Source organism: Dipodomys merriami, unplaced genomic scaffold (assembly GCF_024711535.1).
Source record: "Dipodomys merriami isolate MVZ:Mamm:240054 unplaced genomic scaffold, mDipMer1.0.p SCAF_43, whole genome shotgun sequence".
In the NCBI taxonomy this organism is placed as follows: Eukaryota; Metazoa; Chordata; class Mammalia; order Rodentia; family Heteromyidae; genus Dipodomys; species Dipodomys merriami.
Window position 1 is genome coordinate 9,718,116 of NW_027205937.1, and position 13,405 is coordinate 9,731,520.

The 13,405-nt window shown below is 44.5% G+C and overlaps 1 long non-coding RNA gene across 1 annotated transcript in view; it reads left to right on the forward strand.

Moving 5' to 3' along the window:
• Positions 1 to 3,948: 3,948 nt before the first annotated feature.
• The window catches only part of LOC138807734 (uncharacterized), a 32,358-nt gene continuing 22,901 nt past the window's right edge, over positions 3,949 to 13,405 (forward strand). Inside the window, exons 1-2 of the long non-coding RNA XR_011366251.1 lie at positions 3,949 to 4,554; positions 11,177 to 11,296. This is a non-coding gene — a long non-coding RNA (uncharacterized lncRNA). The remainder of the gene's footprint in view (positions 4,555 to 11,176; positions 11,297 to 13,405) is intronic.

A 13,405-nucleotide genomic window follows, 5' to 3' on the forward strand; every position in this document is an offset into this window, starting at 1 on the left:
TATTTTACATTCATCAGAATGCAGAATTAGGAAAAAGAAGCATTTAACTTTGAAAATAACAGAGAAGTTCTAGATAAAAGTCACTGAGAAATTGCACGATTTTCAATAACAGAGGTAGTACCACATCTGGTTTTTACTAGGGATAAGTGTCATGAATTCTTTTGCCCTGGCTGGGTGCAAAAATTAATCCTCACGGGGCTGGGATGTAGCTCAGTGGCAAAGCGCTAGCCTAGCAAGTGCAACGTCCTGAGTTTGATCCCCAGAACCAAAAAAGAAAAGACAAAAAAATACAGTTAAAAAAAACCCAAACAAAAAATTAATCCTCACATCTCATCTTCCTAAGTAATCTTTACCACTCAGAGTGAGAATCGAGTTTAGAGTTTGTTTTCAAGACTAGTGCTCTACCGGTTGAGCCACAGTTCCATTTCTGGCTTTTTATTAGAGATGTGTCATGGATTTTTCGCACAGGATGGCTGCAAACCTTAATCCTCAAATCTTAGCCTCCTATGTAGTCCTTACTACTCAGGGTCAGATAGAGTTTGTGTCTGACCATTTGGTTCAAGACTAGTGCTCTACCACTTGAGCCACACTTCCACTCCTGGCTTTTTTCCCTGGTTAATTAGCGAGAAAAATCTCATGAAATTTAATACCTGGGTGGTATTTTACCTCGATTCTAAAATCTTAGCCTCCTGAGTAGCTAGTGTGAGCCACCACTGCCTGGTTCTACACTTGGTCCCTAGCTTCAGGCCCCTGCTCTTCACTCCCTTGATATTATTGGTGGTGTCCTCGTTTCAGATTTCAATTGAGCTTAGTGTCCTGCGTCATTCAGTCTCTGGTTCCAGGAATCTATAGCAAGGCTGTTATGACATCTAGCCTAACCATAAGGCAATAAGCCTGGGATAAACAGCGTGGTGTCCAAGCCTGCGGCTTCTTACATCTGTCACTGGGCGAATGATCCCAGGACTCATTTAATGCCACTGCCTTCTTGGAGGCCTCCTAGCTTCCTTACGATCTGACTGCAGGCATGTCATGACCTGGGGTGCAGGGCACTAAGGTTTCTCCTTCATTCCACTGCCATAAATGGGACTTTCAGAAGTCACTTCTCCCTTTTGAATCTTCATTTCACAGAAATTGTGCTTAAAACCCTGCATTCTGATCCTTCCTTCTTCTGGATCTTTGCCTATCTAGCAACTTTGAGCTTTCTTCTGGTCTCAGAAAAGCCAGATGTTCATGCCAACAATTGTACTGATTCAACACCCAGTGACATGGGGGCCCTCTCTACTCCTCCACTTATGCCAGGCTCAAAGGTCTTTCGTACCTAGCATGCATCTTGATTCCTAGGAACCCAGGGCTATGATTTCCCTGAAGAGCCATGGGCTTAAAAACTTTGATGGAGTTAGGCACCAGTAGATCACATGTATAATCTTAGCTACTAAGGAGGCTTTGTTGTAAGAATCAAGGTTCAATTCAGGTTGAACAAGAGTCAATAACACTCCTCTTACAATACCACTGCATTCCAAGACGTGACCCCCCCAAAGATTCAAACCAACTAGAGATGTTCTCATTGTGTGTGGGCACTAGCCTTTCTATGAGCGTATTCCTGAGGGCTCCTCTTGATCCAGGAGCCTTGGAAGGGGCAAAAGCTTCCTCCAGCAGCAGGCTTATTTCCTGTCTATGACCAGCATAGGCCACATCCTCTAGCAAGCAGAACCTCCTTGTCCAAGTTGGGAGAGATGCTGTCTCCAAGATATCTGCTGGGGAGATGCTAGGCAGCTTCATGTGCCTGTGGGTGAGTGGAACCATGGATTCTGCTAGTCCATCCAGCAAGGCTTCATCCAGAAGTCTATCTAGTGCCCAGCCAGCAGAGCCTGGTATCTCCTTGGGTTCCAGCATCCCTACTCTGCAATGTTAGGGAACCCACAGAGCCCACTGTGATGTCTTCGCACTCCAGTTTCAACAATCCATTGCCAGCCACCAGCCTGTCCTTTAACTGTGGGCCTTGGCAGTTTTACCCTCAACAGCATGGGACATATCCAGATAGCAAGCAAGTCTAGATCTTCATTTGAAACCCTGAAGACTACTAATATAGGATCATTGCCTGCCCCCTGACAACCTGGACAGCCTGGCCCTCCCAGCTCCATTTTCCAGCATGTGCTTAGGGGCCTTCGGAGCTCGGCTTCTGCTCCCTACAGCTACACATGTCTCCTGGAAAGAGCCCTTGAACCTGTTGCGCCCCAGAGGTCAGGCCACAGTGAGGTCTCTCTGCCCCCAGCCTGGCTCCTAGCACAACCACAATCAGGGCAGCACTCCCGGGCTCCACTGCAGACCTCTGACTTGGGTCAAAAAAGTTCCTGTGCTTGTGCAGTCCACAGTCAGCAGTCGGTAGTCCTGGAACAGGGGCATCTACTAAGGCCACTCCAGAAGAACTTTTGCACCAAGCAGGTTGATTTTGGAGCAGCTCCTCTTCCAATTGCAGGCCTAGTTTCCATTGAAGCAGAACATGACACTGCAAAAGATCACAGTGCACAATAGAAGAACCTGACAAGCAATGGTCCTGTGCTCAGAAACCTGACAGAGACAGTAAATCAGAGAGAGAGTAAGGCTAGATTGTACCTGCTTCAATATCCTTGCCAAGAAATGTTTATTTTCACCAAGATATAAAGAGGAAACTTCTAACTCTATCTCTGACAAAGTAACTTGTACGAATCTAGACTTCCATAAACAATCACAAAAGTAGAAGGTATGTGAAAAATAAATATATGTATGTAAATATATATATAATACAAATATGTAGGAATATATATTTATATTAGCGTATTCACATATACAATGTGAATATGTATATAATGTATGTATGTATAATGTATAATGTATATTTATGTGTATATATCTATATATATAATGTACAGGAGAGAAAAACTGCATAGTATTTGGAGGAATAATTACCAAAATCTTCCCAATTTTCATTAAAAGCATGAACCCTTATATGCAGGAATCTAGCAGCTCAACAAAAGTCAATTAGCATAATCCCATAGATCCACACTAAAACACATTCTAATTAAATACTCAAAGACAGCAATCCTCCCAAAGCACAGAGACACAACTCCTCACACACAAGTGATCTTCAATGATATTATGACCAATTTTTCATTAGAAAAAAGAGTATTAGGCAGCAAGGGCAACAAATTCAAAGTGCTAAAAGAAAAGGACATATCTAACACCAACCTTTCTTTTATAACATTCCCCCCACCCCAGAGATAGGGGCTGAACTCAGGGCCTTGTACTCACCAGGCAGGCACTCTTCCATTGAGCAAAATCCCCAACCTTACAACTACCCTTTCTAAAACAAAACAAAACAAAAAATATATTTCTTCTAAAAGTGAGAGATGCTAAATACTGAAGGCTCAGGCCTATAATCCTAACTACTCTGCAAGCTGAATTGTGAAGATTGTGGCTCAGAACCAGCCTGGACCTTGTCCCTTCAGGAGTAAATTGTGGGAGACAGGTGTCCTTAAGAAGGATGGAGGACTTTGTGCTGTGTCATTCCTGGAACAAGTCATAGGATAAGGTGGCCATCAAGAATGGAGGCTATTGGCTAGTGTCTCCACAGAAGCAATTTGTAAAATGCAGGAGTGCTCTCATAGGTCAGAGGACATTGACCACTGTCTTAGTGGTTTCAAAAATTCCACGAAAATAACCATAGTAACCTCAAGTCCTCCTGGAATCTCTAGCAACAGTCTTGGAGGCCTAAGAGCTACAGTGTCAATGGTGGCAGGCTGTAATTGGTCCACTTTTTCTCTGACCTCACTTGGTCTGAATCTGATTTGTCCATTTCCCCCATGATGTCACTATGCACAGTTGTGATTGCTCCATTGTGATAGGTCATGTAGGGTATATAGGAAGCCACTGTGCCCCAACATTTGTCAGTTAACAGTGCTGGGAGCTCTCGCTTGGTAAGCTGCTGGATTAACTCAAAGCTAGATTGATGATCTGTTTGGTTGCAGGTTTTGTTGGTTGGATTTTGGTATTTCTTTTTTACTTTTTGCCGGGTTTCCCATTATTTTATTGAGTTAATTTTTCGGAGACTTGCTACCTGCCTTCATAGCAGGAGGATCGCAGAATACAAAGAATCATCCCCGAGCTGCTTGAAGGAGGAGATCATCAAACAATACCAGACAAAAGAACTCCTTGACCAAGTTACCTGAGTGAAACTGTCCCATCACCACTTCACAGACACCGAGATGGCAATTTAAAATACGTCATATGGGAGAGTCCTCCAGGCATTGAATAGAGAATAAGATGGACATTTTTAAGGCTGGATGGCCCAGACACATCATCAAGTTGTACCTGGTGATGGAGAAGAGTATGTATATCTCATCATGGAATTGGCCACTAGGGGCTACCTTCTGAAGTCTATCTGAAAATCCCACCACTTATATAAAGTTGAAGCCAGGAGATTCTTCAAACAAATTGTACTAATTACAGCAGAACACAATCGCACATTGAGACCTTAAGCCCAACAATATCCTTTTGGACAGCAAAGGCAATATCAAGGTTAGTTATTTTGGTCTAATCATCTGGTTCTCCCCGGGGCAGCTGTTGACAAATTTATGTGGTGTTGTGCTATTCCATACCCCTGAAATGTTCCTGCAAGAAAGAAATGATGGCTGGAACTGGCTTCACACCTGTAATCCTACCTACTCAGGAGGCTGAGATCTGAGGATCATGGCTCATTGCCAGCCCGGTGAGAAAAGTCTGTGATATTCATCTCCAATTATCCACTAGAAAACTGGGAGTGGCACAGTGGCTCAATTGGTAGAGTTCTAGCCTTGAGTTGAATTGCTCAAGGACACTGTTCAAGCCCCACAATTGGAAAAAGAAAATATGCCTACAAGGTGGAAATCTGGAGCTTAGGTGTCTTTTTATATTTTGTTATAACAGGAAGATTTCCCTTTGAGGGGAGGATGTTATCCAGGTAGAGTCACTAGTTCTGAGGGCCAAATATGTTGGTCCATATAAACTGTCTGTTTGAGGACAAAATGTAATCTGCCAACTGGTAATTGAGGACCTGAGGGAGAGACAAATATTGAACAAATAATGGAGCACCCATAGCTTAAACAAGTTGCACAATATTCCCTGTGTTCTGATGAGCCAAGACTCAACAAGCTGGAACCCATCATTCTTAAAGTAATGTGTGACATGAGGTACTACCTATATGAGATCCAGGGATCTATAGAGGACAGATCATTCAATTATGCCATGGGCATGTACCTTTTAATTAAAGAAAACTTAGGCTGTCCAAGTAAAAAGAGTACCTTCAACAGTGCCACCGTGCCCAACTCTTGCAGATCCTTCCAACTTACCTCTCCCTATAGAAGGAGAGCCAGTTTACTTACCTGGCTTAACCATTACATCTTGTCATCTGAGTTTCAATTGCTTTATAATGTCAAGCAGTCACCTCTGAAGAGAGGCTTAGGTACCACTCTGCCTGCCATTCCCTTCTGTTTCTTGCAGAAGAACCCCAGTCCTAGCACAGTTCCAGGCCAGGATTCTGTGTTGTTTCCCTTGCCTGGTCTTTCTTTTTAAGCAGCAGTGAAAGATTCCTCTCTGGGGAGCCACAATTTGAGATCATAAACTGTCTACTAAGAAGCAGGGCTGGAGGAGGGCGGTTAGCAGAATATTCCCTTCCTTCTGGGTAGCCTCATAATTAGACCAAAGTATAATTTAAGGCGGAGATTGGGCAGGATGGGTGTGGCTAGCGAATAGCTACCACTCTTCTCAGAATATGCTGCAGTATTCAGGCCCAGGAGCAGAGCAATTCTCGAGAAAGGGGTGGAGAGTATTATAAGACATCAAAGATAATAGCAGTTGAGAGCACAGGGACCTGTTATTGGGATGTGAAAGATTGCAAGAAGTATACTCAAAAACGAATTATAGGAGGGATAATCCCTATACAGCCAAGGCTGCATAGAGAGATCATGTCTCAATCCAAAGGCTGGCTACTGAAGCCAGAGGAACTAATGTTTGCAAGCAATTACAAGTAGGAGATAGTGTTCTACCACTTGAACAACAATGCCACTTCCAGTTTTCTGGTGGTTAAATGGGGATGAGTTTCAGGGACTTTTCTATCTGGACTGGCTTTGACCTACGGTCTTCAGATCTCAGCCTCCCAAGAAGCTAACATTAACAACCTAGGATTACACTCAGGAACAATGCCCAGACACTGATTTCAAGGCCAAAGACCATACAACAAATAATAAAAAAAGGAAAGTAAAAGGGGACAGTGGGTGGAGAGATTCACCATTCATCACATGCATGTCAGGTGTGAATGATCCACAATGTAGGCTAGGAGCAGACAAGGAACCTACCCAAGACACAACTGATCATTTATTTGTGGAAACCAAGTGAAAAGTCAATAAACCAATATATGAAACAACTATAGAAAGATAAATAGTGCAGGTGAGAGTGCCAGAAAGAGTCCTTTGAGTCAAGTGCTGGTGGCTAACACCTGTAATCTTAACTACTCAGGAAGCTAAGATCTGACGATCATGTTTCAAAGTCAGTCTCAACAAAAAATGTCTCTGAAATTCTTATCTCCCATGAACTAGCAATAAAGCATAATTGGGAACTGTGGCTCAAATGGTAGAATACTATATTTAAGATTTTAAAAAAGATAAGCAACAGTGACCAGGTCCTGATTTCAAACCCGTTCAAACCCCAGAATCCACATACATAGAGAAAAGGTTTCTGTGAAGAGGTAGCACTGAAGCCAAGACCTGTAGATTGAGAGGGAGCCAGCTTTGGGGGCATGTGACAGAGGCAATAGCTAGGGTGAAAGTCTCAGGGCTGGAATAAACCCCATATCAGGAGGAAGTGGTGTGTGGCTGGTTCTGAGTGAGAAAGAGAATGAGGTGAGGTACATCTGAAAAATGGGGGCCAGGTGGGCACTGGTGGTTCACACCTGTAATCTAAGCTACTCAGAAGACTGAGGATTTAGGATTGTGGTTCAAAGGTAGCCTGACCAGGAAAGTCCATGAGAATCTTATCTCAATAACCAACTCTGAAAAAGCTGGAAGTGGTACTGTGGTTCAAGTGGTAGAGCACTAGCCTTGGGCTCAGGCTCTGAGTTCAAACCCCAGTCCTCATACTTCAGCTTTCTGAATAGCTAGGATTACATGTGTGAGCCACCACAGACAGGCAACCCTTTAGTATATATTATCTAACTTAATGGTTGTGACTTTCCCATTAGGAGGGCTCACTCTGAGCTCATCCTATTCTCGTTCATTTTCAGTCGATGGCCAGGTCAGTTTCCCCTCTGGAACTAACTTGTCTGTGGGAGGAGGATAAAGCCCCTGAAGCCCCTTCCCTTGTTGGGTGCATCCTATATTGTAAGAGTGATGAAAGAGGTCCAAGATTAAAGCTGGGCTCCTAAGATGGAGTTCCTATTGTGGGCAACCTGGGCTGGTGTGCAGCTTTGAACAAGTGACTCTGGGAAGATATGAAAAATAACCACACTTAAATCCATTTTTTTTCAAAATCCTCTTGAGAGCTAGAAGAGGAGAGGGGAAGGGAAGATATATTCTGAATAGTTTCCTTCCTGTTGTGACATTGATTGATACATTTTGCTCAAGCAGGAATTACTTCTTATCCTGGGAAGGTCCTCAGTTTACCTTCCCGTGGTTGAGAGTTGTATGAGCTAAAATCCTCAGCTGTCAACTCTATTTGGGCTACTTGACCCAGAGAAGAGGGCGACCCTTTTTGCAAACTGCTCTGCTCAGAAGGAGGTCCAATTTTCTGATTTTCAATAATGGGGACTAGGTGCTGCTAGAGAAAAGGATGCTATAAAATAGAGTGAGTTTGGAGCTCACACCCTTCAGAGGGAGGCCCAAACTGAGACCTGCTCTGAGGAAAAATCAAGGAACTGAGAGGAAGTTAATATTTTAGGTCATATGGCCAGGGAAGGCCTTTCTGTGGCAGAACTTCTGATCTAGCTGCTGAAAAGATGAACGAATTAAACAAAGTTTATTTTCCTTTTGTGTGTGTGTACAAGTACTGGGGCTTGAACTCAGGGTCCCATACACTTGCTTAGCTTTTTCCTGCAAGGCAGATGCTCTACCACTTTAGCTAAACTTCTACTTTGAAGTTTTTTGCTAGTGTATTGGAGATAGGAGTCTGTCAGAATTGGCTTTCCAGACTGGGTTTGAACATGGATCCTTAGATCTCAGCCTCCTGATAAGCTAGGATCAAAGACAGGAACTATTAAGCATTCAGGTCCACACAAAGGTGTATAAGAAGTTTCCAGAGAAGAGAAGAACAAATTTGCAAAGGCCTTGCCTGATTTGTCAACTTGTTGGATATTGTTTATTGATTTATTTTTGAACATGGGGCTTGAACACTGGGCCGGGGCACTTTCTTTCAGCTCTTCAGCTCAAGTCTAGCACTCTACCACTAGAGCCACAGAACCACTTTGGATATTCTGGTGGATAATTTGAGATAAGAGTTTCACAGTCTTTCCTGCCCAACCTGGCAATCCTCAGATCTCAGCCTCCTGAGTAGCTAGGATTACAGGCATGAGCCACCAGTACCTGGCTGGATATTTATTTATATAGGAATACAGCAATATCCTTGTAAATAGTATGAAAAATATTTAAGTTGGTCACTCCATATGAGCCTCACTGGCTTTAAGTTTTCTCTTTGATAGTTAATATGAAGGAAAGCCACAGGGGGATTCACCTCAGTTTATTATAAAAGGATGTCTCTGGCATGTTTTTACAACAGTGTGCACAATGTAAAAGATAATAATGTTATTCATGACATTATACACAGTAGTAGAAAGGTAGAAAACCAAATGTCTCTTGATGGGTAAACAAAATGTGGTATAACCAGCCAAGGGAATATTATTCAATCTTAAAAAGGAATGACATTCTGACCATGCTACAACAAGAATGAATCTTTAAAATACTGTGAAATAAACCATATTAAAAATAAAAACTATATTTATGATTCTACATATATAAGGTACCAAAACATAGTCAAATTTGCTGGCTACCAGTGGCCCACACTTATAAAACTAGCTACTTATAGGGCTGAGAACTGAGGATGGAGGCTTGAAGCCAGACTAGAAAGAAATGTTGCTGAAACTCTTATCTCCAAAAAGTGAGATACAGTAGATGTGAGACTCAACAATAGAACTGTGGAGCATATTGGCAGCAAAGATGGTGTTGGGAGGGGGTTGAGTGGGCAGAGCCCAATTTACTATAGAGCACATGGGCAGCCAAGATGGCGCTGGGAGAGAGTAGAGTGGGCAGAGCCCAATTGATCTTCCGATCAGTGCCTAACCAGCCCATGAAGGCTCAGGTGCATGATAGGGTGTGACCTTGACAGTGATTGGTTCCTCTTCCTCCCTTGCCATGCCACCCGCCGTTTTTATATTTAATAAGGGCTGCTCTCTGTTAATAAATGAGTTTTCTACCTGCTGGATTTGGCTCCCCGCTGCGTCTGATTGTCTCCTGGGCTGGGGAACGGGCGAGCGCCACACTTTTCCGCCACACTTACCTTTCCGCCACACTTACCTTTCCTCAGACCCCATCCATCTTTCGTGGGACGGACGAAGACCCAACATAGAACATCAGCCTTGAACAAATAAGTTTAACATAGAGGGGCTGGGAAAGTGGCTCAGTGGTAGAGAGCTTGCCTTGCATGCCTGAGGCCCTGGGTTCGATTGCTCAGCACCACATAAGCAAAAAGAAAAAAGCCGTTGAAGGGTAAACAAAGGAGGAGGCTGCAATGCTTGGTAAGAAATGTATGCATTATCCTGCCCATGTAATTGTAACCCCTCTGTAAGTATGTTCTCAAATAAAATAAAATATTAAAAAAAAAAAAGAAAAGAAAAAAGCCGGAAGTGGCGCTATGGCTCAAGTGGTAGAGTGCCAGCCTTGAACTGAAGAGCTGAGGGACAGCTCCCAGGCCCAGAGTTCAGGCCCCACGACCGGACCTCCCCCCAAAAAAAAAGTTTAACATCGAATGGAGAATAGAGAATGAATGATGTGGCCAGTGCAGGTAAGAAAGAGCAGGCTTTCTGTGTGCAAAGGACTTCTTGGTCAACAGCACTGTGACAGAACACACAAAGACAGTACTAGGCTGAGAAGTAAGGACAAGGAAGACAGGAGAGTTGATTACCCGTTTTTTTTTTGTTGTTGTTGTATTTGTTTTTCCCAGTACTGGCACCTGGACTCAGGGCCTGGGTGCTGTTCCTGAGCCTCTTTATGCTTTGGGCTAGTGCTCTATCACTTGAGTCACAGAACTTCTTCTTTTTCTGAGTAGTTTATTGGAGAAAAAAGTGTCATGTCATGGGCCTTCTTGTAAGGCTGGCTTCAAATGGAGATTAGTCTTCAGATTTTAGCCACTTGTGTTGTATTCCAATTTAAATTGTAGTATTCCAATTTCCCAGGAAGATATGACAGCACTCAGGCAATTTGGCTGGAAGTTCTTTATTTAGCCATATTCCATCTGTCCTCAGCTCACAGAGCTAGAGAACAGCCCTGTTTGTTGTTCAGGGGGGATTTTTACAGGAAGTGCTTTCACATAGGTGATGTTTACCAAAGCAAGCAAGCAAGGTTACAGAAGCAAATCATAGCCTTGAGTCAAACATGCCTTGGGACATTGGACCTTTGCCCTGATGTTGAAGAAGGGGAATCCTTTTCCCAGAGAGAATGCATGTCAGCATGCACCCTCACACCACACAGAAGCTCAGATGGGGACACACGAGTCAATGCCTCTGACAGTGCGCTGAAATTTTCTGAACAGGAATGATGTTTATTACAACTTCCTGAGTAATAAAGAACTCAGTACAGCTGGTGATAAGCATCATAATTGTTAGTGGCATTCAGCAAAATTTGTGATAAACTGCAAAGGTGCCAGTCTGGGAAGCTTGAGGGAGAGAGAGAAGTTTACTTTTAGCAAAGATGTTTCTGAATTTACATTTTTGTTCCCATGGATATCCTTCTTTACCAAGGGAAAGGGGCTCAGGAGAGAAAATTAGCTACCGCAGGAACGATTGAGGCTAGAATAAACTTTCTTCCAGTGAATAGCAAATCAGATATCACACTCAGTAGCTAGGATTACAAGTTTGAGGCAAAACTGCCTATTTTGATTAATTCTTGTGTGTCATCCCCAGGAATGTGGATTCAAGCCAAGGTGACCCAAGCCTTCAAAGTTTTGTTACAGATATTGACTCAAGCTATGATGTCAGAAATACTGACCTTACTGTTCAGCCTGGAACCAAAAGAAACGGGAGGTGAGAGTTATCTATGTTTGTGGCTTGTAAATCACCAGGATTAGTGGCAGGCTGGAAAGAAGAGAATCAAGAGGGCACATGTGGAACATGGCAGACAGGAAGGCATCAGGGAAGAAGCAGTTTCGGGATGAGCAGTGGATCAGGAGGACCAGATTCTCTGTGGTGCAGAAAGTCTTTCTTCAGAGCCCTCACCACATTAGCCTGTCTTGGGTCACTCCATGTTTGTTTAGTGTTTCAGCCCTCAGTCATTTGAACTCTTAGGGCTTGGGGCTTCCTGCACATCCTCCTGGAGCCTGGCACAGGGTCTAGCCCACATTGGTGCTGGCTGATGGTTGCCTAATGGGGTTGGATAGAGACAAACACTAAATTGGAGGTTTCTGGAAGGGATCGGCGTGCACTTAGTGTCCAGAGGACATGCATGGGACTGTACCTTCATGAGGAAGAGGCCAGAGGACAGTGTCATGTTGCCTCCCTAACACTTTGGTAGAAATGGCAGACAGATGTCACAGGCAGCAGGCAATGCTCTCTGGTTTATATATGTGCATGCACACCCAACATCTGTGGCCCATTAGTGGAACAGTACACACTGATCACAGCATGGACCCCATTTCATGGCTGCGGACACTGAAATCCTGGGGTCTTGGTGTCCTCAGGCCTTGGCCAACAGCAGTGGGGAGTCTGAGACCTTGGAGGCAGGGCAATGGCAGGGCTCCAGCAGTATCTGCAAAGCCTGAGAAGCTCGACTCCTCAAGGATAGCTCACAGACGCAGAGGAGGCTGTGAAGAGGGATAGATCCCTGGGGTACACTTGAACCACCAAAACGCACCCTGCTCACTAGCACCAAGCACGTACAGCTTATAGCCCAACAATACAATTCTGGCTCTTTCTCACCTCACTTGGCAAGGGGGGGAGCCATGGAGGAGCAAGATGCACCATTTCAGTTGAGGAGGGATATATCTGATATCAGACCCACACATCACACCTAGATAGACTGGAACTCTCCAGAAGGCCAAGGTAACAGATATATTCGTTGTCTAACAAGTGTGGAAGTGGGAATCTTGACTGTGAGGACTCCATAGTCCCCAACTTGTGGGTTGGTGGCTGCGACTCCCCCCTGAGGTGGTGACTAAGTGGTAGCATCTGGGTTGCTAGCCTGTAAACAGAAGAAGTGAAGGTGGGCTGTGGAGTGGCCTGGTGCCTGGGCCACACTCTTTTGCTGAGTTGTTACTGTTGCCACCATGTGGACGTGCCTAGGCTTGGAGCAAGGTTACAGGGCCTGTGGGGCTGACTGGCTGTGCAGAAGCAGAAGGTGTCACTTCTGCAGGCAGTGACTCTATTACTGGCAGCCCTATGCTTCCTGCTCAACGTGGGGCTGGGGCTCTGCACCATAATCGGCAGCCTGATGGCACCCTGAGGGGTTAGGAGGCAGATAACTGAGTGCCTCAGTATGGTGCTGAGAGAATGCTGCTCCCGAGTCTCCCACCTCTGTCTGGGTTTACTTCAAACCTGCAGCTTCTCCTTTCTCCTCCTCTGTGACCTCAGTGGCAGCACCAGAACAGTCTGTGCTTCTTCCTACTTTTCTCCCAGGTGGGGTAAATTGAGGCTGTGAGGATAGGGATTTGTCCACTCAGTAGAGTCAGAAATAGAACCCAGGGCCCTTGGTGCCCCAGTATGGAAGTCTTATTTCTACTTACCATACTTTACAATCAGTTCTTTCTATTGCCCTCTCCTGTCCCCTGACCTCCTCCAGCATTCTCTTTCTGGAGTGTACCCTGTCTGCACATGTCTGTATCCTGTAGGACTTATGCCCTCATCATCTTTGCTCCCCTCCCTAACTTCCACCTGCATATCCTGTGTCTCTACTCAGGTCAGTCCTTTTCCCATTTAACCACTTGCACAGGGACGCTAGGCCTCCCCACTAATTCTCCCTATTCACTCTTCCCCATCCTATCTGTATTTTAGGTATTGTTGATTGGGGAGTGAGTGCAAAGACCCTCTTGGAGCTGTAGGCCCCTTGGAGGGAGTGAAATGTGAATTTCTGGTTCTTGAGGAATTTGCCACCTTTGACTCTCCAGTAGTCCAGACGTGTTCCTGTGGAGGGATTTCCCA